Genomic DNA, 22,996 nt, shown 5'->3' with positions numbered 1-22,996 from the left:
TAGTTTGTGGACTGTTTTTAACAGAGAAAAAAACAACACGACAACTCAACAATATGATGTCCTCCAGACGTTTTGGTGGGCCTTGGCGACAGTTTTGAATTTTGTATTTCCGTCCATGTTCCAGTCACCTTGCTTTCTGATTATCTAAACATCAAATTTAACAGGATGCATGCTCGTGTGTCTTCTGGGAAACACCAGATACATTAGAATGTTGGGCCAAGACAATCCAACATGTTGAATATCCCAGATTTGAGGCCGGAGTGCTACCGACATCCTACCGACATCCTACCGACTAGATCACTACTCCTTTAAGTCAATTTACCCGTCCATTTATTTATTGATTGATTTATTTATTTATATTGTTGTTTTGGGAATTGAACAGAAAGCTCCTAAATAGACTTGTTTTTAGCATTAAGAATATTTCATATCTGTTTTAAGCCTATTTGTAAGATGGATATTACATATTGTGGAGTTTTAATTGTTTAGCTTGGAAAAGAATATAATGTATCCTGGTTATTTATGTATACTAATATTTATATACTTACACATATGCACGTTATTTACTGAACAATTGCTTGTATTATATTATTTTTAATTTCATCAAGCATATAAAGTTCTACTGTTCACATTTGATCTAGGTAAGAGAGTGAACATTGACACATCAAACAAGTGTATCAAATTCTTTATTTAAGCATCATTTCAAATTGGACTGACAACTCTTGTCACAGTGGAGATGTTCTCATATTGACACCACGACTTCATTTCACTGCCAGCTCTAGTACACCAGGTGTAAATAGATGCACATCTTAGGCAAACTCAGTGGACTGCCTTCAGCATTATGCACTTCTTCTTGCTGCTCAAGTCAAATCGAGAGGGAGACATTGCCAGAGCTTGTTGTAGCTAATACCCTTATTTCTGTCAGTTCAATTGACAACAATCATCCGGCAAGCTGACAATGAGTCGCAATGAGAAGCAAGGAGCTGTCTCCATCTTTAACAGAGTCCTGTGTGTTTTGGTGTGCTGTACATATGCTTGGTTCCTGTGTAGGCTTGTGCACCTGTGCTCGTGTGGATCTGTCTCTGGGAGTACAATTGTGAGTGGCTGGGCAGGTAATGGCAGGATGAAATTATGGCAGTGGGCTGTCACACCCACACCTCTGCCTCGGTGTGCTGTGGTGTCAGCCTGTCTCATCAATGTGTTGAGAAGTGTGGCTCACGGTGAGATTTCTGTTTCGGGACGGGCTTGGTTAGGGTTGTGTTGTCCACTTTGTTCCAGGTCAGGTGTGTACACATTGCAGCGAGGTGGCATGTGCTGCATTGACATGAGTTCTTCCTGTGACTGGAGTGCACTTTCAGTGCCTGCATCTGTTACATTCAGTGTTATCACCCTGGACACATTCGGATTGAGGAAGACACACGTCTGTGTCTATCACACATGATCCTAACGTTGATGCTTTTATTTACAATGTCTCTTTACAAACAAATCGCCTTGGTAAATCCTTAAAAACATTCACAATTTATTATTTTTTTAATATATGATCCACACAATGCACAGACTATTGTTTGTGCAACTAGATGGATATTCATGCTGAGCTATTCCAGGCCTAAATAGCAGAATAATAAAGTATTCTGTTAAATGCAAAGTTGGCTCGGAAATGTATACTTCTTTTTTTTGTTTGTTTTATTGACATTGGTCTCTCTCTTGAAGGCATTCACTTGAAAGCTTTATTTATCTAAGTAAACAAAACAGTCAAATGAGTGTGTACTGTAAGGTGAATGCAAATTTTGAGACACTGTTTTGCTAACTTATCAATTTGCTAATTGTTCACTTACTCCATTGTTGGCATAAAAACTTTCAGACTGCAAGAAAAGTAATGTCTCTGAAAATCTGTTTAGGAGTCTGTCCGAGTATAGGATGTAGTTTGCTGAAGCTACTTCCACATGGAAGTACAAGAGGAGGGTCAGTTTTATTATTAATACACCAGTAGTTTTTGTCCTGTTTTTAGTAGATCAAATACTGAAAATTTTTGTTTTATTTTCCTCAGATTCATTAGTTTTTCAGTCTGAAAATACATCAAAAAACACAGTTTTCAAGGTGATTTGTTTTACATCTAGGCAACAGCAGATAAAGATCGCTGACTTTTTCTTAGATGTGCAAATACTAAATAGAGATAAGAAGTTTTAACCTCCTAAAATTCTTTCACTTTGAAAGCTACCACCTTGACACAGTTCTTAGAAAAACATTAACTTAAGGTATTTTTGATTTGTGCAGTCATAGCAGTGTGTGATAAACCCACATGCTCTTCGCGCATTGTGTTTTCAATTATCATGTTGTCTTTGCCATTTTATGTGAGCTTTACTGTCTTGGCCACCTATATCAATTGTGGACATTAAGACCCAAAGGAATCCATCCAAAACCTTTTAATTGCTAATCCCATTGATCTTAAATATAGCTATTAACCTACAGTAGCTGGTTTGTATGCAGCACAACTCACTAGATGATTTCCCTTTTTAACATTTTAAAGACATACAATAGATATAAACACGCAAAACGTTTGACTATGTATATGTCTATGTCTTTCTTACTGTGTGTCTAACGGGGTTTGTGTTCACCCAGGCCATGTTGGTGATGGCAGGAGTTTTGCATTTTAATGACAAATCAAGTATGCTAACTCACATTTTAAAACGAAAGTGCTCTAAATGTCGCCCGGCTGTCAAAATGAGATGTAAGTAGTCTGATGAAAAGAGAACAAAGAAGACAAAGTAGGGAGGCCTGGAACACTGAGAAATGAAATAAAACCTTGTATGGCCTGTCAACTGTGTCGTTTTATATTCATATCTGAGGAACATTATAGTATTACTCCACCGCTCAAGCCTCACTCATCTGTCTCCTTTAATTCGTCACAGACGGCACTCTGTCTTTCAAGTTGCTGTATGTCAACACTGGAAGGGGCCTGCTAATTGACAAATGAGTGTCACAGACATCAAGTGCTCCTTTTCTAACCACGCTAGGTAGAGTTTGGTTGTTTGATGGTGATGGGAGGAGGAGAACGAAGGGGTGGGGGTCTTCTATTGGCAGAAGCCCAGTAAGCAGCATTAGACTTGGCCCTATATGAGAAGTGACAACAGGAAGAGAGCCTGTCATTGTCTTGCCTAAGTGTTCAATCTGCAGAGATGCCGGTATGCAGATAAAGTGTCAGTTAGCAAGAGCGGATATGAAACGTTGGCAGTATGAAGTCCTCAAATCACTTAACTGGGAGCGTAGTGTGGGTATTTCTGGTAATAGTAGTGGCATACTCTGTTCTGCTGAGGAAATGTATTCCATATCCCATCTATCAGGCCTGTTTAGGCACATATTCCAGGATAACCTGATCTGTGTCTCATCAATTAAGGAGTATGCAGAGCTCTCCCAACCCTAAGAGATTTAAACCAGATAGATGAAAGGGACATGGTCTGGCAGGAAATAACTTATTCATATGAAGAACAGTGATATTTTGTATCATTCAGTGGAACTGGGGAAAAATCTACCTTTTTAATTTTCACTGGGATGTTCTTTAAATGATGTACTACCCCTGGGAACACATTGGGATGATGTAGGACAGAGGATGTGGATGCTTAATGGATAACTTGTCTTGTTCATATATTTGTACAATTTGAGATTATATTGTGTGTGTCTGTGTGTGTGTATTTGCAGGATCACTGCAACCTTTTTCCCCATCTATTAAAGGCAGTTGAAAACAGTGCAGATACAGAGTCCACAGAGATGTGGGGAAGTAAAAAGAAAAGACTTAAACCAGATAAATATTTTTAAAACATTTAAAATATTTTATTCTGAATGGCATTATTTAGCTACTCTAAATTTCATTGTAAAAGGGAACGGATTACAACATCTTGGAAAAGTATATATACTGCTGAAATTCCTGTACAAATTCAAATGAATTTATGTTCACAGTTTAATACCTAGACATTTTGGGGGAAAAAATCAACCCAAAGAGCATTAAATAGTTTACATTCATTTAGCATTTGTAATAAAACTGTCTTAAATAATATATTTATTGTGACATAATTTGCAAATTAGGATCCCGATTATGGAATAATGTGGTGTTCAGCCTTGGCCAGATTATTTACATCTGTTTGTTTTCCTTTAGTTTGGCCATATTTCCAGTGAAGCTGCTGACTTTCACATATTTCTTGGCTTTATTAGTCTTGAAATCTAAACCTTTTTGCACATTAAGACTATGGTTTTAATTGTCATGTTTTAATTAAATCTGAGACAGCATAGTTGACCATCTCATAGTAGCCCAGAAAATCCTTCACTGTGTTTTTGTGAGTGAGATTTCAGAAACATTTGATGTCATAATCAAATGTAAAAAGTAGTGTGCACTACACCTAAAAACTATAAATGTTCAAATCGGGAAGTTGACAATTTACAAAGATCTGCACTCTATGAACTTTTAAATTTATATTCCTACAATGAGGGGGCAGTTGGTGGGTACATAAGTCAGGAATGTAGAAAGATGGTCATGTGAACTTAGTTTTTTTTTTTTCTAAAGGTATGTGTTGCCCTCTTAATTCTTGTATGAAAATGATTTTGGCATCTGTACAATTGATATTCAAGTATAGCTTTATACATTTCTCCACATATTTTTGGTTTTCTCACTAAAAACTTTTGAATACAGTTGTTTGATAAACAAACAGCTAAGCCTGACATTGAGATCTATAAATGCATGAATTCATTTTGCCCCACCTCTCCCTCCATTGCTCCGCTCACTAAATATTTTCACTCTTGACTCTTCTCTAGTATTCTTGACTATTGCTTTAGCACATTGGCAAACACCTCCTGTTATGTATATTTAGTTCCTGATTTCCAGTTTTACTTGCTCTCCTATTGAGCCAGTCACAAAGACTGGCTCTCTAGGAGTGTTATTTCTGAAAATGTTGTTGGTGAGACACTGTCTCAAGGCATAAGCACACTTATTGCATTAACAATAGATTTGGTACCACTGATCTTTGACTTATATTGTTCTTTTTTTGTTGTTTGTTTTGCCTTGCATCCTCAGTTCTCATCTTTCTACAAAGGCTTGTGTAATAAACTTAGTGTTGCTAAGTGCCTTGACTTTGTGCAATCACAAGGTCAAAAACTCAGTGTTTTTTAAGCTTCTCGATGTTAGTTGTGGTGTGATCAATTTGAAGCATGCTGAGTTTGGTCATTGCAACAATCTATTCAGTTAAGCTGCAAATTTTCTCAGTATTACTCAAATCACAGAAGAATATTATGCAAGGCATGAAACCAAATGACACATGACCATCAGTATCATTATTTTTCAGTTAAATGAAGAATTATTGGATTACTCTTTTATTCCTTATAAATACGTATATAATGTTAAGTTTATTTAGTAGATGGGTTAGCTTAGATTTTTCAAAATGGGGTTCTGTTAGTAGTTGCAGCCTTACCTGAAGTTCTATTTAAGTGCTAAAAATTAGAGAAATTATAGTACACATAAAAAGTGCCTATATACTGTATATAACAATAACCCCAGGGTTATTGAAGGATGGTCTCTTGTACCTAAACCTCTGATGTGTACTGCACAGATTGTCATAGATGAACAGCTACAGCTGCTTTGCTAACACCATGCTTTCTGTGGTTTAACAAAGTCAAGTAGCTGTTCATGTTGGGCTTCATCTACACAATGTATTTTACAGTGAATACAATGCATATGGTATAAATCTTTAACTGATTGTTAAAACACAACAAATGCTCTAGATCAGGGGTGGGCACTCCTGGTCCTCGAGGGCCGGTGTCCTGCAACTCTTAGATGTCTCCCTGGTCCAACACACCTGAATCCAACAGCTGAATCTCCTCCTAAGTGCAGTCAAGTTCTCCAGAGTCCTGTTAACGACCTCATTATTTGACTCAGGTGTGTTGAAGTAGAGATGCATCTAAAAGTTGCAGGACACCGGCCCTCGAGGACCAGGAGTGCCCACCCCTGCTCTAGATCCATCACTGTCAAAAGCTGCCATCAGCTTCCCATAGCCTTCCCAAGCCTGCTTTCCTGTTCTATCAAAAACCATCTTGTGACTTAGCATTCTGAATGGAAAAGAACATCTTTATGTTCTTTTTGTTCACATTATATACACCAGTGAGTGATGCTGTTCCTTTTATGACCACGTCACATTTTTTATTGTATATCCCAAGATGGATTGCGTGCCACAGACTCCCAAGATTTACAGGCCTTCAGCTCACAGTGGTTGAACATTAGAAGGGCCTGCTGACATCTCGCCAACACTTTGGAGGAGGAGAATAAAAGCTGACATTTTATTGGCTCAAAAAGAGAGAAAGGAAGGGAGAGAGGAGAGTTGGGTTTGGGGGAAGGGGAAAAAGGAGGAAACTCGGAAAGGAAAAGCGATTCTGTTTCTGTACTTTATTTTTCAGCGTAGCCAGCTGTCACGAGAACCCTGCTAAAAAGGCAGAATTTATTGGGTATTATTTAGAAACTTGTCAGTGGTAATGACTACAGCCATGATTTCAATTATCACCCACTAAATATAGCTCAATTCACTGCCTTGCTGGCCATAATGAGCCACCCTGACATCATTCCTCAAAAATTCGATACCATGCTATTTTAAAATTTTATGTTGACCACTGATTTAATTTTGCTCTCTGGTGCTTGGCATGTGGTAAGGTCCCACTCCCTCATGCACAGTTGGACAGTCAGAGCTATTGAGCTCAAAGCTGTCCCAGGGTTATATTTTTCCTTCATTGACAGAAATCCAATTAGTTTTAGTACACAGTCTGGCTGAGTAAAATGGGTCTTAAAATCTGCAATATGTTTCCTTGGTGTTTTAGCAGAGTGCAAAGCCAGTGATAGATCTTTATGATTTGAGCTGACAGGGTCCAAGTGGACTCTATCTTTTTTTTCTGTTTTGGCATGTGAAAAACAAACTATTCATGTGATTTAGTCATTTTGATAGGCGTACCAGATTCTTTTGATTTTGTGTAAACATCCATTGCGCGTTGCATGCTCTGGCTAAGATCTCTGGTCTCGTACATTTTTAAACATTTATTAAATACTTTACAAGCGCTACACAAATTCTGCCGAAACACCATGTAAATATGAGCGAGGGGGGGAATAAAGTCAGATGTATAATTCATTAGTGACATGTATACTAAGTAGACCATTTGGGGAAAGTTAATATGAACTCAGGTTTTGACATGAGGGTGTGCATTTTTAAGTGAACATTAAAGGATGGATGATTAGTACTGGCACTCAGCTGTCAATTACAGACTTGCTACTTGAAACTGATATTATAGGGGAATTTTCATATCATTAAGCAGATTCTGTCTCTTTTCTGCTGTGACAAAGATTTTAATGTGCACACCAGATGCTCAAATCATTTAGGATTGTCAGGACCTCTCCATATGTACATTCTTTTTTTTTTTTACATCTAAAAAAAGGGTACCGGGCTTTCACTTGAGACTAAATATGTGTGTCTTTCAGCCCATAACTCATGTACTGTTTATGTTCATCCCATCACATTTAGCCATCTCCTAGATTGATGATATAAGCAACTGGAAAGCATGGAACATATTAGAACAAAGCATGGAGAGGGGCAGCCGTACTTCTACTTCCTTGGCTGAATCCCAGGTGGCATAAAGACGGGGAGGAAAAAAAGGTTTGGAGCCTGTTTTGGACGATGAACAAAGGAACTTCCTTTTGGTATGGTCTCAGCAGTTTTGGTCGCTTCATGGTTTCCAATCTCCCATAGTCTCTCCTTGTGCACCCGGGGCTGAAAAGTGAAGACAGATACATGAATGCATTCATGCCAAAGTTTTAGAGGATGATTGCAATTTTTGCTGTGTTTTAAGAGGGGCCGCATGATAAATTCTGTCAGAGGACAAATAAATCCTACGCAGTAAAGTGGAGTTGGAAGCTTGTGCTGGAGAAAAGGGTCTCACTATTTCCTAATGTCTTTCCTTTTACAGAGTTGTGAAGGTGAGAGCATAATAATACATTTTCAAAATATTCTAACAAGGTTTAATCATTATTTCACAGTAAATTGAGTGGCATTGTTTTGCACATAACCACTCGATTGTGCGATTCCTCTTTTTGTTTCCCTATGCTCTTGTAAAATCCTCCAACTGTCAAGCCCTGGACAGCTGCGCCACATTCTCAGCACAGCTGTAACTCATTTCCTGTTTTCATTTTAGATAAGCTTACTCACATCTTTCACAGCTTTCGCTTATAAAAACCTCCGACTGTCCATCCAAGCCGCTATCTGTAGAGGTTGATGTTGGTCAGACAGGAAGATTTGCCTGAGATAACGGTCCCTCTGCTCTCACTCGCTCTCATCTTCTTGTTTACTGTCTGCACTCGCCAACTCCATTTGCGAACCATGAAGAGCAAGTTTATAAAACGAGAGTAAGAGAATGAGTTCAGAAATCAAGGGCAAGTTACAGTTCTTTTGCAGCTACATCTGACATCCATCAGCATGGAAATATGTTTTAATGGTCAGGGAGGCTGCAAGACATCAGTAAACTGTTGCCTCACTTTTCCACCCAGGGACATATTGAGATAAGAACCAGTGATGGCATGTTTCATGTCTATTCTGCTGACATGTCTATGCTGGAAAAAACTACAAGGAGCAATCCTACCCATTTTTAGACCCAACAGGTTCTTTTTTTGAGCCCTTTTAAAACAGTGTTTATTCATCAGGATAAATACATCATACTTGCTCTCTTACTAACTGCCCTATTAGCTAACAATATGATTATGAGAGCAACACACCAAATACCCCTCTGATCTTCCATGTCTGCCCAGGCATTTGGTGATGTTTAAGAGTTTATCCCCAGTGGTAATGGAAAGATAGCTTTTTGTATTGGGGGCACTGTAGAGTTTCTTTATTTTCTTTCCTCTGTCTGGTTCACGGGCCCCTGGGTCTTCCAAAGCTCAGAACATGTCTGTACTCAGATGCTTCAAAAGCACCAAACAGCAGAGCAAGAGCAAAAGGAGGAGGCAGATGAAGAGGAGGAAGAAGAAGGGATAAAGGAGAGACGAAAGGAAATGGGAGGAGGGTAAGGAATCCTCACAGGGATGAAGAGTACATGTACAAGCAGACCAGCCAGAGAGGCCCAACAGGGTCTGCAGACTTGTGATCTGAAGGCCGTTTCTGTGTCAGTCAGATCAAAGTCTGCAGATGAGCAGGAGAAATCCCTTTCCCGTCTCTGAGTATGGAAACCCTTATTGGTCGCTAGGTAAAAGGAGGGGGTAATAACTGAGACCTGCCATGAAATGCTTTGACTTGTGTTGGTTTTCATTGTTTTCTTTCACTTCAAGTTGAACGGAAATCCTCCCAAGGAGAGTGTTATTTACACAGGTTTTGGCTCTTTGTTTTGGACAATACCCAACAATATGCATGGAGTACTCTAGTGTGTTTAACAGCCATATTTATCAAATCCGATAAATATTTGATAAATATAAATAGTTAATATAATAGCTACTAGTTTACTACTTTTGTATAGTTTGATTGGTTGGAATTAAATTGGCATGGGATACTGAATTTATCTTCAGAATCATAGGGGGAAAAAGCCAGATGATCAAAGTTCTTATAAAATAAATACAACAATCATTGCGCTGTTGCTACTGTTAAAACAAAATAGAGTATTTTACAGGGCAAAAACAGTTCCTATGACTTTTTAAAATTCTTTTAATTTTTAAAAAGATTGGTGAAAGGCTTAAGACTATTAGCACTTCTTGATGTTCTGCTACTCATGGAATATACAGAAAGCTAATGTTAGCTGGCTAATTAGCCATCCTTTCCTCTGCTGGTAAACTGTTAATCAGTGCTGAACTCCTTTGGTTGAATGGTGGTTTCTGCAGTTGAATTTTTCTACTGGTTACAACCATCCAGCTTGGTATTGCTGTGACTGCTGGCAACAGTATTCTGTAGGATGGACTTGTAAGACTGAGTGCAGTGCTTAGGAAATGAAAGGTGCCCATGTCAATCTGTAATGAATACATGACACAAAATCTTGGTTTTAATAAAGATGCTAATGGACTAGTATACCGGTAAATACAATTTTCTTTATAAAAGCACATTTTCACACAGGAATGTTTCATCATAAGGCTCTGAAACTGATAGTAAAAGCTTGCTTGGAGAAGATGTGATTGGCTGACTGATGATTTTTTTTTATCCATTTGCATGACAGCTGCTGCCATAAAAGTGACATTTGAGATTTTGTGCACAAAGTACACGGGGTTATCTGTCACTACATTTATGAGAGGCAAAACTTGATCAAATTTGAGTCTGTGCACTCACTTTGTTCACAGTTGTTGCAAAAGTTGACCCAAAATGTACTATGTGAACACAGACAACCTTTTAGATGATGAATTGCTGAGTTTTGACTGTTGGACATTTATACAATGTCATTCAGATTGAGCAGCTGAGATTTAAATATATCCCAAGTCTATTTGAAAGCATTTACTCTGTATTGAACATTGATCATTTTGAACAGTATAACAAAGGACAAATCAGTCAATCAACGAATCACACAAACATAGATGGCAACTAAGGAAACTATTTGAGCTGAAACTGTTTAAAGTGGAAATGTTCTGCTATCAGTGTGTTAAATAAAATGCATATAAAAAGAGTTTACAGTCCTTAATTATTAAGACATAGCAATATCAACCTCTGTATCATATCTGCATAACAGTGGAAAATTAAATCATTATTCCAGATGAGCTCACCAATCCCTGCAGAGATTAGGAATGTGACCTAAAATTGAGCCTCGGGGAGCACTGTGATTACGTCTATAAATCAGTGATTTGAATAATATGTTGTTTTATGAGTTGGATCAACCCAGAGCCATTTTCAAACTGTACTTAAGAGGCTACCTAGAATATTAAGTTTACATGCTGTAGGACTACCTTAAAGTATCACCAAATGTCATTTTATAGCAAAGACATAAAAAAATATTTCCATATAATATTTATTTACATGGAGGGTATTTGCCAGAATCAAGTTAGACATATAGAAGACCTATAGCGTCTTCCCACTCTGAATCCAAGACAGTTTGTCATTCAAACTCACCTTCTCACACTGGGAGCATGTAGTGAGTGTATCCTTCTACAGGCCCGGCTGTTTAAATTAATTATTAGTTTTATAGCGAACCCTGAGGCCTTGCACAGGCAGCTAATCCCTGTAGAGGGCTAATCCGACCCCACGTTACAGAAAATCAATGCTGTTCTTTGGTGTAGGCATGCCATCAGGGCACGGGGACACATGTCAGACAGGCCTCCTGATTTTTTTATGAGATGTGTTTTTTGAAGTGGTCGAGCCAGCGTTGGATGCTCGAGGTGGCCAGAATTGAAAAGAGTATCCGGAAGCGATAAAAAAAGGCCTTGTATTTCTCAAGGGGTGCAAGTGTGTGTTAGCATTTTTTATTTTTTCTGAATTATTTTAGCTGAAGCTGGACAAATTGATGGACATGTGGGAAAAAAATGCTGCCGTCACAAATTTGAGTTGCATGCGTTTATTATAATGATTTTTTAAAGAATATATTTAATCTTTATAAGTTACGAACAAATTCTTATTTACAACAACAATCTGGCAGGGAGAGGAGAAATTTATACCAACGATGAAAGTTGTATTAATAATCATTAAAAGTATCTTGTACTTAAAAGTAGTCCTTGTTATAACATACTTCGTTTATGTTAAGATGACCTTCCAGCACTCTAAGTAAACATTGAATATCAATTTGTTTTTTGGATGATTGTCTTGCATTGGTTGATTTATATGGGATTTTGTTTGTCATGAAATAGTCTGAACTATGACATGCTCACTATTTTTCTGCTGTGATGGCTGAGAACTGCCAGTTGAGTCTCTGTAAACATCAAGCTCCACAGCTTGCTTCATAATTTGATGAAAGGAGGGATTGGAGTAGTCATTTTGAGAATGTCAATTTGTGTCTTTTTAGTAATAAATCTTATCTTATGGCCCAAAATGAGAACATCCTATTTTGTCTTGGCAATGATACGGACAGTCTGTGATTTGAGATCAGTTTAATATCTTGTCAGATTTGATACATGGCAGAAATTGAAACCACCATTCATTTTCTTTCTCCCTGTCAGGGTTTAATACCATTCAGAAAAGATATGAATATTTCTCAATCCTTGGTCTCATTTCATATTCTCAACTGTCTGTCAGTAATTGGAGGATAGGGAGTGAGAGATGATCTGACCCAGTCCCCTACTTTTTTGCACCTCTCATTCTGCCTATTAGTTTAGGCTTACCAGCTTTCTCTCTCTGTCATCGAGACTGGCAGCTGAAGATAATGGCTTTCATAATGTGTGGAGCTTCATTCCAAGCTCCTCCATGTTTCTCTTTATAGGAAGACAAAAATGTCTAGCTCAGTCAATGTATTAATTTCTTCTGCTGGGATATTAATGGGATGAACCTTGCTGTCTTCAGCTTTTTGTTACAGGCTTTGAATACCTGCACAAGAACACTTTTCTGTTTGCCTGTAGAGTTCACAAAGATCTTGATTTTCATTTACGCTAAGGCAACCAGCTAGGAAGGTTAACATGACTGAATACCTTTAAGGTTTTTATCCAAGTATACTCAGTGATTGCCAGACAAATGAGATCTGGCGATATTGAAATGGCTGAGTAATTCTTGTTTGTTTTGCAAGGTGCTATTAAGTTGCCATCAGCATGTGACATCTGGTAAAATATGTCTTTTATGGGGCCAGGTTTTGAAGTTGAGTGAAATATTTGTAGTCAGAAAAAAAAAAATATTTTGAAAAGTTGTTTACAGGGCCAGTTAATAACTTCTCATTTAACTGGTTGAAGAAACCTCCATTAGTTTTTGTGGCTGCATTTTATTGTTCCTCGCTGAAAACAGTGACAGAGTGACAAACAACAAACATATTGTAAGCACTGACAAGACATTGGCTAAGCATTACATGGTAGTGATGCTAAAGTTACCATCCACATTTTAGGTCCTTACAGTACAAAGCTAAAAACCTGCTTTGTTTCTTTTTCTTGCTCACAATTTGAATTACTTAAATTCTGGGATTGGTATTGTTAAAAAAAAACCTCACTATTCAAATCAGTTTTCATTCTTTGGGTCATACTTATTAGATTTTGATTCAATCTGAATGGAATACTTTGATATTAATTTAGTCATATGTAGTATACAAATAATTGACTATATTACCTAATAATTTTACGTATCACTTTTTTTTCCTGCCCAGATGAACTGCCTACACAGATGAATAGGTGCAAAAAATAACATAGACGATGTAATTTTTATACTGTTAAAATTACAGTTTTGAGTAGTAAAATATCTGAAAATAAAACAATAGCACAGTAAGACATGCTCAATATTGAGAACAAAAGTTAAAGCACAATAGTACTGTATTAAAATTTAAGTAACATGTATCTAAACATGAATAATTCTAATTTTCTTGTGGAAACTTGGATAATTCACATAATTTGTGAATCATAATTTTTAAGCACATCGCAACAGTATTGATATTCTGACTCACCCTCTTCATCAGTTGGTGGTGTTAAGGAACACGATATAGCTGTTAGCCAAGCATCAATAAACTAAAGAAGACGTCAACGACTTCACATTGTATACAACACTGAGCTTACATAACATGCTGCTCTGAGCAGGCAGTTGCAAGGACGTGCAGCATCATAGCCACTATCTGCGCCACAGTCACAGGTCTGTAATGGGTGCCTGCTGGCAAAGAAATGGTGCTAGGTGCTCATCTACCACATCAAACTTGCTACCACCCAGTGCCCTTTTTGATCTAACAGGTTGAAAGTGTAAGAAATATACATAGTACATTCAACTGCGAAATGTCAAACGTCCTCATGGCTCTCGAAAGTGTTGCTCACCATTGCGCAAACCAGCTAGCCAGGTGATCGAATCTGAGTTTTCTTAATCAATATTGAATTGGAGAAAAAAAAGGTATATGTTTCAATGCATTGATAAATTGATATAGTTTCCCTCACCTACTTAAATTGGCCAAACCTGAACTGGATAGTTTTTTATTGATCAGATATTCTTTCAAAGTTAAAACATTTATGGACCTGTTATTTTTTATGTGAAATGCAAAGCTGTTGGGTATCTCTTTGGTTTTTGACATTAGAAACACAGTTATAGACAATTCACTAAATTTAAATCAAACCTGGGGTTCAATACTTAACAATAGTTAGTTTCTTTAAACATAGATTGTGATTTGTAGGAGCTTTGGCACTAAATTCAAAGGCATAAGAACTTCTGCTCTTGACACCACTTTGTTAAAAATGTAAGTTCTGTTGCGACACCTCCAGGTGATGCAACCATCTTCTGATGTCTATTTATTTCTCATTTTGTACTATTTATTTCTTTATCTTTGTATATTATGTATATACACATAACCTGCATCTTAACTCAAGTCGAACAAATCTCAATCTCGTTGTAATCTGTTGATGACAATGACAAATAAATCTTATCTTATCTTATCTTATCTTATCTTATCTTATCTTATCTTAACCAAACAAAAATAGGATTGTTGGTTTTTCTAAATATATCCCAAATTTCTTGTCATAAATCCAGTGTTGTACATTGTCCTGAGCTGAATGCTGAATGATTTACTACTCCAACAGCAATATCTTTTTAGGTTATATTATTGTGACATGAGGTTTTTTGTTGTGAGTTTATTTTCTTACAAAGATTTTACATCTTCACAGAGAGTGAAAGTTTAAGATAGACTTTATTACTTGGGTGGGAGGGTGTCACTAATGAAGAAATAACATTCTTAACAAATCTTTTGCCATGTCATAAGACCTGTGGCTTTGACCATTAGCCCCTTATTTGCACAGTGAAGCATTCTTCATTTATAATGATTCCCGTTCATTAGTTCTGCTTTGATCTACTAGATATAATATGTGGAAAACCCATGTGATGGCACATTCAAAAGTAACTAAGTTATACAAACAAACTGGTCAATTCTCTGTTATGCAGACCTTGTTCTTTATAAATAAATAACATGACAGATGTATCACAATGTTTTGGGGGAAATATTTCACACTACAGATGCTCTCTGACTGCTGCTAGTCCATCCTGTTTAATAAATACAAGTACAAGAAGCTCCCATGGCAGCAACAACTATTCTACAGTTTTATAATACATACACAGCAAATAAGATTAAATCCTTATCAAAATGATAGATGTTCATCAAGTTTTAGTCCAGTCTGAGGTGTTGCAGGGCTCGTCCAAGTTAATCCTCATGTTACTGATTGAAATTACCTCTAACATTATTAATTCAACCGATTCACCCTAAGCTAATTTAATACATAAAACAATTTAAATATTTATCTATCTTGAAATACTCAACATAGCATATGAAAACTGCTTTTTTACTTTGAATCATTGTGGGAAAAAATACAATTTACCTCTCTTGGAAAAAACAAATATCCATTACTGATCAAAGAAAGCAGAAATGATTCAGCACCTGACAATTAGTAATTTGAGGAATAAATTAAGGGTAATTTCATATTGAATAGGTATTTGTGTCTCTGTACTGATGTGGTTAACAGCTTAGTTATACTTGAATTGTCCCTTCCTTTACTATATTGTATTTTATATAGAATTTTGAGGGTGTATAATTGTAGTGAGAAGATTTGTAAGATTTCTTAGAAAACAATGGTTTAAATATGTTCTAAAGCTTTTTTCTCAAGTCTAAACAAAAATAGTTTCAAAGTAGGTTGTTGTGACAAAGTAAATAGGATAGCAGCACATTGTGAGTGAATGATACACTGTGAAATTCTTGATTGCTCAAAATTCAAAGGGCTTTTACTTTGAAGAGCAGGAAGTGTCTGTGCAATTGCAATAGCTTAACAGCAAGATAAAGGGATGTTGAGTCTAAGTGTACTTTGTTTTGATATGACTGAGTCTTTTAATGGAGTTATGTCTAACATCAGTATGTAGATGCTACAAAAAAGAACAGATGATGAACCACCACCATTCATAGCTCAAACAATTGCCTACACAGAAGTATATGTGCATCTCTGTCTCATCTGTACTTCTAACTCCTGAAAGTATGAGATGAAGATTGTTTGAGACAAGTCTCAGACCTGGGATCCAAATCATAAATTGCGTCTTTAGAGTGCAAGTTTAAGTCAAGACTGGATCTATAGTTTTGCAACATGAGAACAATTACAGTCTAAGTTGTAAAGTCCAGCCTTGCTCTTCATCTTCTGACAGACTGTAGATGCAGTCTAACAGGCAGTGTGTGGGTCCCAGATTTTAAAGCATTTTTACAAGATGGATAAAATAGAGATTGGAACTATTTGTGTAAACTTGATAGGCATTATTTGTTTCTCAGACTAAAACATATTAGCATTTTGTATAACAGTATATTGTTATTCAAGATGGTAGCATTTTTCTGAAATAATGTGAAACAACACTGAAGAAATTTGTTTTAGTCAGTTTTTCAAAATAACTTGAATTAGTTATTCACAACATTCTAATTTAAAACTTCTTTGTGATAATTATCGGACTGTTGAATGTAGAAACAATTCTGTGATTTTTTTTTGTCTGTATTTGCTACCCCAATTAAGCCTTACCTTTTGCTTAAAGTTAGTTATCTAAAGCCATCAGTGATGATCTTTTCCTATTTTCTGTGAACAATGCCCACAACTTGAAATTATGGTACTTCAAAGATGACTTCTCTGATCACTGGCTAACACAAATCACAATGTAGATGAAAGTGAAAAAGGTTTTTTGAAGAATTCATTTTTCCTTTTAACATGATGCTCATTTGTTTAGCATGAATGTGATTAAAGGTTATTAGAAATGAAACATTTTTTTTTTCTGCATTTAGGTTTCTTTGTCAGCTTGGGAGCTGTCCTAGCATTTAATTGTCCATTAGCAACCTTTTAACTTACATTTTTGAAATACATACATTTTCTTTCCTTGCAGATTCAGAGCCACCAAAATTACTTTAAATAGGAGTTCTGCTGGAGTTAATGTGTTATGCTATCAGCTGTAGGTTGGGTGCATGCTATTTTATTGTAAAAGAGCTTGCCAAGAATGTCTGATTAAGAGTCTGAGGAGAGATTAATAGATGTTCCTTCTCCTTATTTGTTATCACTCTTTTAATGCATTAACCAGCTACAACGTGTAATAAATGGAGGGAAGTCTCTGCATTTCCGCAGTCTGACACTATCTATCTATTTGTCACCCCAGCTCTGTGTTGATCCGATGTCTCTTCTGACAGCACATCCAAAGTCAGTTTCTGAGTCCTGTGCAATTTCAGCAGCAGATGGAAAGGTGTTTAGGATCTGCATTTTAATCCTGGCCCTGTTTAATGTTTGCCCCCCTGACAATCTGGGCCAGACATCGTTTTAATGGTATGTACAGTGATAAAGCCAATAAAATGTCAGAATGATTGATAATCTGAGCATTATAGCAATATGACTTTCCAGTTCTCCTCTGCGCTCCAATGATGGTTTCCAAATTGAATCTTTTATATGTGCTTGTGCATATGTATCCATGCACATTCACAGGGTATACATGTGCACACCTTTGTTAAATTTTAGGTAAAGCGAAAAGAAAAATCTTGTTAGTTTCCTGTGAATCAGTTATAAGTGTTCATGCATTACATTATTTCCAAAATAATAAGGCGCATCTGCTAAACAGATTATGTGAGAATTTTTTGGCCTGTTTACCTTATTTATCTGGAAAATATGGTTCGAAGTGGGAGCAGTTACAAGGATGATTACCATATTTCCTCCGTTAAATAAATGATATGAAATCTTACTTTCCTCTGAGTGTCAGAAGTGTTGAATGGATGAACCAGTTGTAGGAGTGTGTTATATCAAAGCTGGCCCATTTATGTCTGCATGGGAGTGGAGGTAGAAGACAGGATACTGCTCAAATCTCTTGACTTTGGATCTTACCCAGGGCCAGGATCTGGGTAAGTTCATGAGTCAGTCTGAATTTGAACACAGACTGTCCAAACCATTGTACAGACACATTTTGTTTTTAAGTCCTTCTATTTGGTTGTTAGACTCTTACAAGTTACATCTGTTTGTAGTTGTCCAGGTAAAGCTATCTTTCTAACTTGTTAAGATGTGAGTCTCCTTATTCAGGTCTTTTATGCTTTCTGATTTAAATCTTTAAAAAAACAAAGTTTAAATGATTGATTGCCTCCTCAGTCTTTTATTTGCTTTCAGCTTGACAACATATGTGGGCCTTTATAGTGCAGTCAGCATCTCTTTGGACCTTACAAGCAAACTCAGAGCCTTACTGCCTCTGACTGGTAGTCAAAGAAGAGTCTTTGTTTTATGTAAATGGTGATTGATGACAAGTCTGGCACAACTTGCAGTTTTTGACAAAACGTATTGATGGCTGCTCTCAGTAAAGTGTTAGTCCAGGTGACAGAGCAATCCATTTTAAGATGAATGTGAGAGCAGTCGAGGCAGAGAGACTGGAACAGAAAAGTCATCAGCACTTTCAGATACAGGTTCTGTTTGTTGCTCCTTTCACGTCACAGCATTGTAGTCATGTCTGCCAGTGGAAAATGTTGAACATAAAACGTGATTGGCATTTGTTGACATATTGCTCCAATGTGTTTTATCACTGACTGGGTTTTGTTTCCATTCTTTCTCATATTTGGAGCAGAATGTTTTAATTTTACATAGCTTGTCCTCATTTAACCCATACTTTCTGTGGAAGCGCAAAGACAAATCAGTACCTGGTGGACTGGCTGCAGTAAATTAAATGCACAATAGCTGACAGAAATTAATAAAAGGTTCTTGCTTTGTCATCCTTGCAACTAACCTTGGTGCTGCTTTGAAAACTAAAATGTTTTATTTGCAACAAATTAATCTAGAGGGAAATTACATTAACCCAAAAGAACCAGTCATGGAGCAGTTGCCATGTTTAAAATGTTACTATGATCACATTTACTGTAGTTGGTTTTCAAGGTAAATGAACCATAAATCTTTGTTCAGTCACAACACAAATGAAAAATATTGGTTTCAGTCAATAAAAAAAAAAAAAAAAACATTGGCAAAAAAAATGTGCTGGTCAATTCACATTTTTACCCTTTCACATGCTTAGAGTTTTTGTCTATATAACTGTGAAACAAAATGGTTTTGCAAATGTTTCTAATTTAGTTATTCCATTTTGTGTATTTATTTCACTTTTATTTCTTACTGAAAACTCAGTAAGATAAATGGTGTCTTTATAAAGAAAAAAATATAGCTAAGAGTAGATTTAATGCAATGCTGAAGACATTTTCTGAGTGTGTTGGTAAAAGTGACTATAAAAAACATTTGAGTGAAATGAGTACTACAACTGCTATGCTAATTTTGATAACAGCAACTTTATGTAATTAACAAAAAAGATGATTCTTTTATACTTTTTCCTTTTTTCAAGACATCAACAAAAGTTTCTATTAATCTTTACTTTATGAAACATTTTAGGCTCACGTTTACCATCATGTCTGATTCCAGATGTTAAAGTGTTTAAAATTAACATCTGCTAATGCCATCTTACAAGTAAGAGGTTTTCATTAAAAGTATTATTCAGTTCAGTCGGAGCCAAACACCTAACCTTTTTTTAACCTAAATTTAATAAAAGTAAAAAAAAAAAACCTAATAAGAAAACTATGTTTATTTATTTATTTTCTTATTTCTTTCATTGTTTAGGTAAAAGGAATAGATTTTTCTGCTTTTACTGTAGCACTACAAATGTGTATCTGAAAAAAATTGTCAGTCAGTGTGAGTTCATTCAGAGCTTATGGGACCTGTGAGAGATTTTACAGCCTCTGGGTTTGTTTGAATAAGATGGTTGTTCCATGATCTTGTGACGATAGATTTCAATTCACTCTTGTTTTCAAGGCTTTTACACAACAGTATTGTAGTTTTACACTACAGTATTGTAGTTTTACTAATAAAAACACCATCAAACATGATTTTAGATTTGGATGTAAAAAAGTATTGAATGTTTTGGGGCCGAGGCAGTAAGAAAGCAGCAGATATCTCATAATCTACCTTTTTAAAAAAAAAAAAAAAAAAAAAAGAAGTCTGCATGAGGCAAAGATAAAAAAAAAGTACTCTTAAAAACTGACCTGGTGCTGACATGTGTCTGACAAAACCAGATTTAACAGATGCTTCAAGGGGACCTTAACCCATGAAATCACGCTGTCCTGCATCCAGAGCCCCACCCTCTAACTGCTGTATAAATAGATTCTCGTGACAGGGTAATTCATCTCTGGCCATGAAAACATCAGCTTTAAAAGACAGCTCACTGAGACCCCGTGCTTGTTAGGGGCCAGATCAGCAGCCCAGATGCCTGGGATGTAAACTCATGAAGAGAAGATTAATTTATCTGTCATCCCTGACTTTGACAGTTGTTGTAAATTTGACTCCGGCCTCTGCACATGGAAGGAGTGGGAGGAGGAGATGACGGGGTAGAAATGAGAGACGAGTAAAGATATGGAGAGGAGCATGAAGAGAGGGGGAAAGTGAGAGAGGCAATGTTATTAATGAGGGTTGGGTAAGATAGGGGTGAGTGTGTCAGAAATTTTAAACGCACAGTACTGACAAGAGAACTTACGCACTTAGTTCTAGTGCACACCTGGACTACATCTACAGCAGCACCTTTCCAGATGATGTGTTTGGAAGCCGATTGTTGGGAGTTTGGCAGTAATTCTGCCCAATGTGCAACACTCTTTCCTCCTTCCAGTCTCCCCCTGCTCCTCTTTTTAAGATGGAGGCCACATAAGGCGCACTGCAAAATGAGGACTGGTGATGTCAGGGAAGCCATTTGGGGTCTGATTGATAGTAGCAGGCGAGCAACATGGCGGCCATGTTCTCTGATCTCCCAATGTGCAAGCCAAGCTTGGCACTCTCTGTGAAATGGGAGAAGCTTTTTTCCCCCTCTTTTTTAAAAAAATTAAATACCAACAATGACAGACACATAATATAGTTCTGTGCATGTCTGTACAGTGTTTCAGAAAATTTTAATTTGTGGCTCTAATAGTAATAGTTATAGTTGTTTTTAGAATTCTAATTATTACAAGACATCAAAGTAACATAAAATTACAAATGTCTTGACCAATTTACAAATTCTTTCATACCAGATCCATATTCTGATTATAATCAAATTTTCTCCCTTTGTATACAGTATATATATATATATATATATATATATATAAAAAGAGAAGTTACAAACTTTTTTCAAAAACTTGCTTTTATTTCAGCCATTCCTTCTGGGAGTTGACCTGAATTCAGCATTCAAATAAATACAAGCTATAAACCATTCTTGCATAACAAGATGGTAGGCTCTCTCTGGGCTGGCATCTCTCTGATCTATGGAAAGCCAGGGAGTGCATTGGTGAAAGAAAAATCTAGATTTTCCAAAAATTAAATCTACATAAACAGCAAATTTGATTAATCGATAAAATCGATTTATTGCCTAGATGAGACTCTTGGCATAGGTGCTGCTGCCACATGGATCGGCCAGAGCTTTTCAGAAACAATCTAATGGAAATATTATCTCCAACCATCTCTTGGGTTTACACAGAATGGTGTTTAATGGAAAAATATGAAGCCAAGGACAACTGTGTTGATAATTATCTTGTTGAAATCAGAGATAAGAGGAGAAAGGATATAACCGTTTGAGTTGTGATGATAGAAAAGCATCACTAGTTCATGTTGGTGAGCTAGTGATGCTCACTAACATGCAGTCAAAATTTGCGTAACACCATCTCTGAATGCACATGGTAATGCAAAAGCCATTGGGCTGCAGCAGCAGACCACTCTGCTGATAACGGAAAACTTATAACTAGTGTGTAGCTGCAACATTCAAATGGTGGGGTCAGAATTGGACATAAATGATTTGCATGGAGGAATCCTGTCTTGTATCAACAGTTCCTGATAGTGATGGTAGTGTAATATGTGGCACATGGTTTCTTGGCTCAATCTGGGCAGACTCCCACGGTCAAAATAGAAATCTTTTCTGAGCTTTTTAATGGACTGCGTATAAGAATTCTATTTTTTTTCTTCTATTTGGCTCTCATGCACTGACTGGAGGTCTGTCCTACCTACCACTGAATTAAATTTATCTTTAATTTAATTCATCATTCATGGCCTTCTTAGAAGTATGAAATTTTGGGGGATTTCTTGCTGTGTCAAGTTTATTCACAGAACACAAAGGCAAATCCATTAATTTGATAACATATTTTAAGCACACCTTATACATCTCATCGCACCAAGGAGGAGTGACAAATATGCCTCACAATATCCTGAGCTTTGTTGTGGATTAGCATGCTAATAGGCTTTTGACTTGATTTGACAGACCTTGCTTTCCCCTGGAGAAGGCCAGCCTCAAGCCATGGAGAGAGTAATGTAAGGGGGTAGGCAGGGAAAGGAGAGGGAGAGGTTTCCTTTTTCTTTCTTTTTTTAGAGATTGGTTTAAGGAGTGTGTTTCTGGGTAGAAGAGGATATGTGAGTTGATGCAAGTTTTAGAGTGTGAAAGATATTACCAATTAGCATGTGGAAGAAGAAAGGTTCTGACAGGAGAGGTAACCCAGTCATGACAAATATGGTGACTTAACAGGCTCCCCTCTTCCCCCTTTTGTCTGTGACTCCTCACAGCTGTGGACTTAAGAACTTTTTTCACCTGAAAGGAAATCAAAAGATAATCCAGAGTTTGATGTTCTGAGAAACTCTGGAGTTAGAGGAGAAAAGAGGTCACTGGTGTATAGGGCAATGGGTTTAAGCTGTAAACCCTTCACAAAAGGTTCTGACAGAGTGAGTTCCTCTCCAATCCCTCTAAGTGTATTTTGAGAGTTCTGAGCACCTTCTCAGTGCATGACTAAACCTACCAAAGAATAGGGAGATAAAAGAAATTGAAGGGGGTTAAGAAGAAGTTTATTTTCCCTATGGGAACAAATATCTGGTATCAATCAAGGAGGTGGAATTCAATCCTCT

At 36.8% G+C, this 22,996-nt stretch overlaps 1 protein-coding gene across 2 annotated transcripts in view; it reads left to right on the top strand.

Moving 5' to 3' along the window:
• Positions 1–22,996, top strand: part of lrmda (leucine rich melanocyte differentiation associated) — a 235,907-nt gene that overhangs the window by 5,405 nt on the left and 207,506 nt on the right. The gene's annotated exons all lie outside the window — the stretch shown is intronic.

The sequence above is a fragment of the Xiphophorus maculatus genome, chromosome 22 (assembly GCF_002775205.1).
Source record: "Xiphophorus maculatus strain JP 163 A chromosome 22, X_maculatus-5.0-male, whole genome shotgun sequence".
Taxonomy (NCBI): Eukaryota; Metazoa; Chordata; class Actinopteri; order Cyprinodontiformes; family Poeciliidae; genus Xiphophorus; species Xiphophorus maculatus.
The sequence above is the reverse complement of the archived record's forward strand: the minus strand, read 5'-3'. Positions and strand labels throughout refer to the sequence as shown.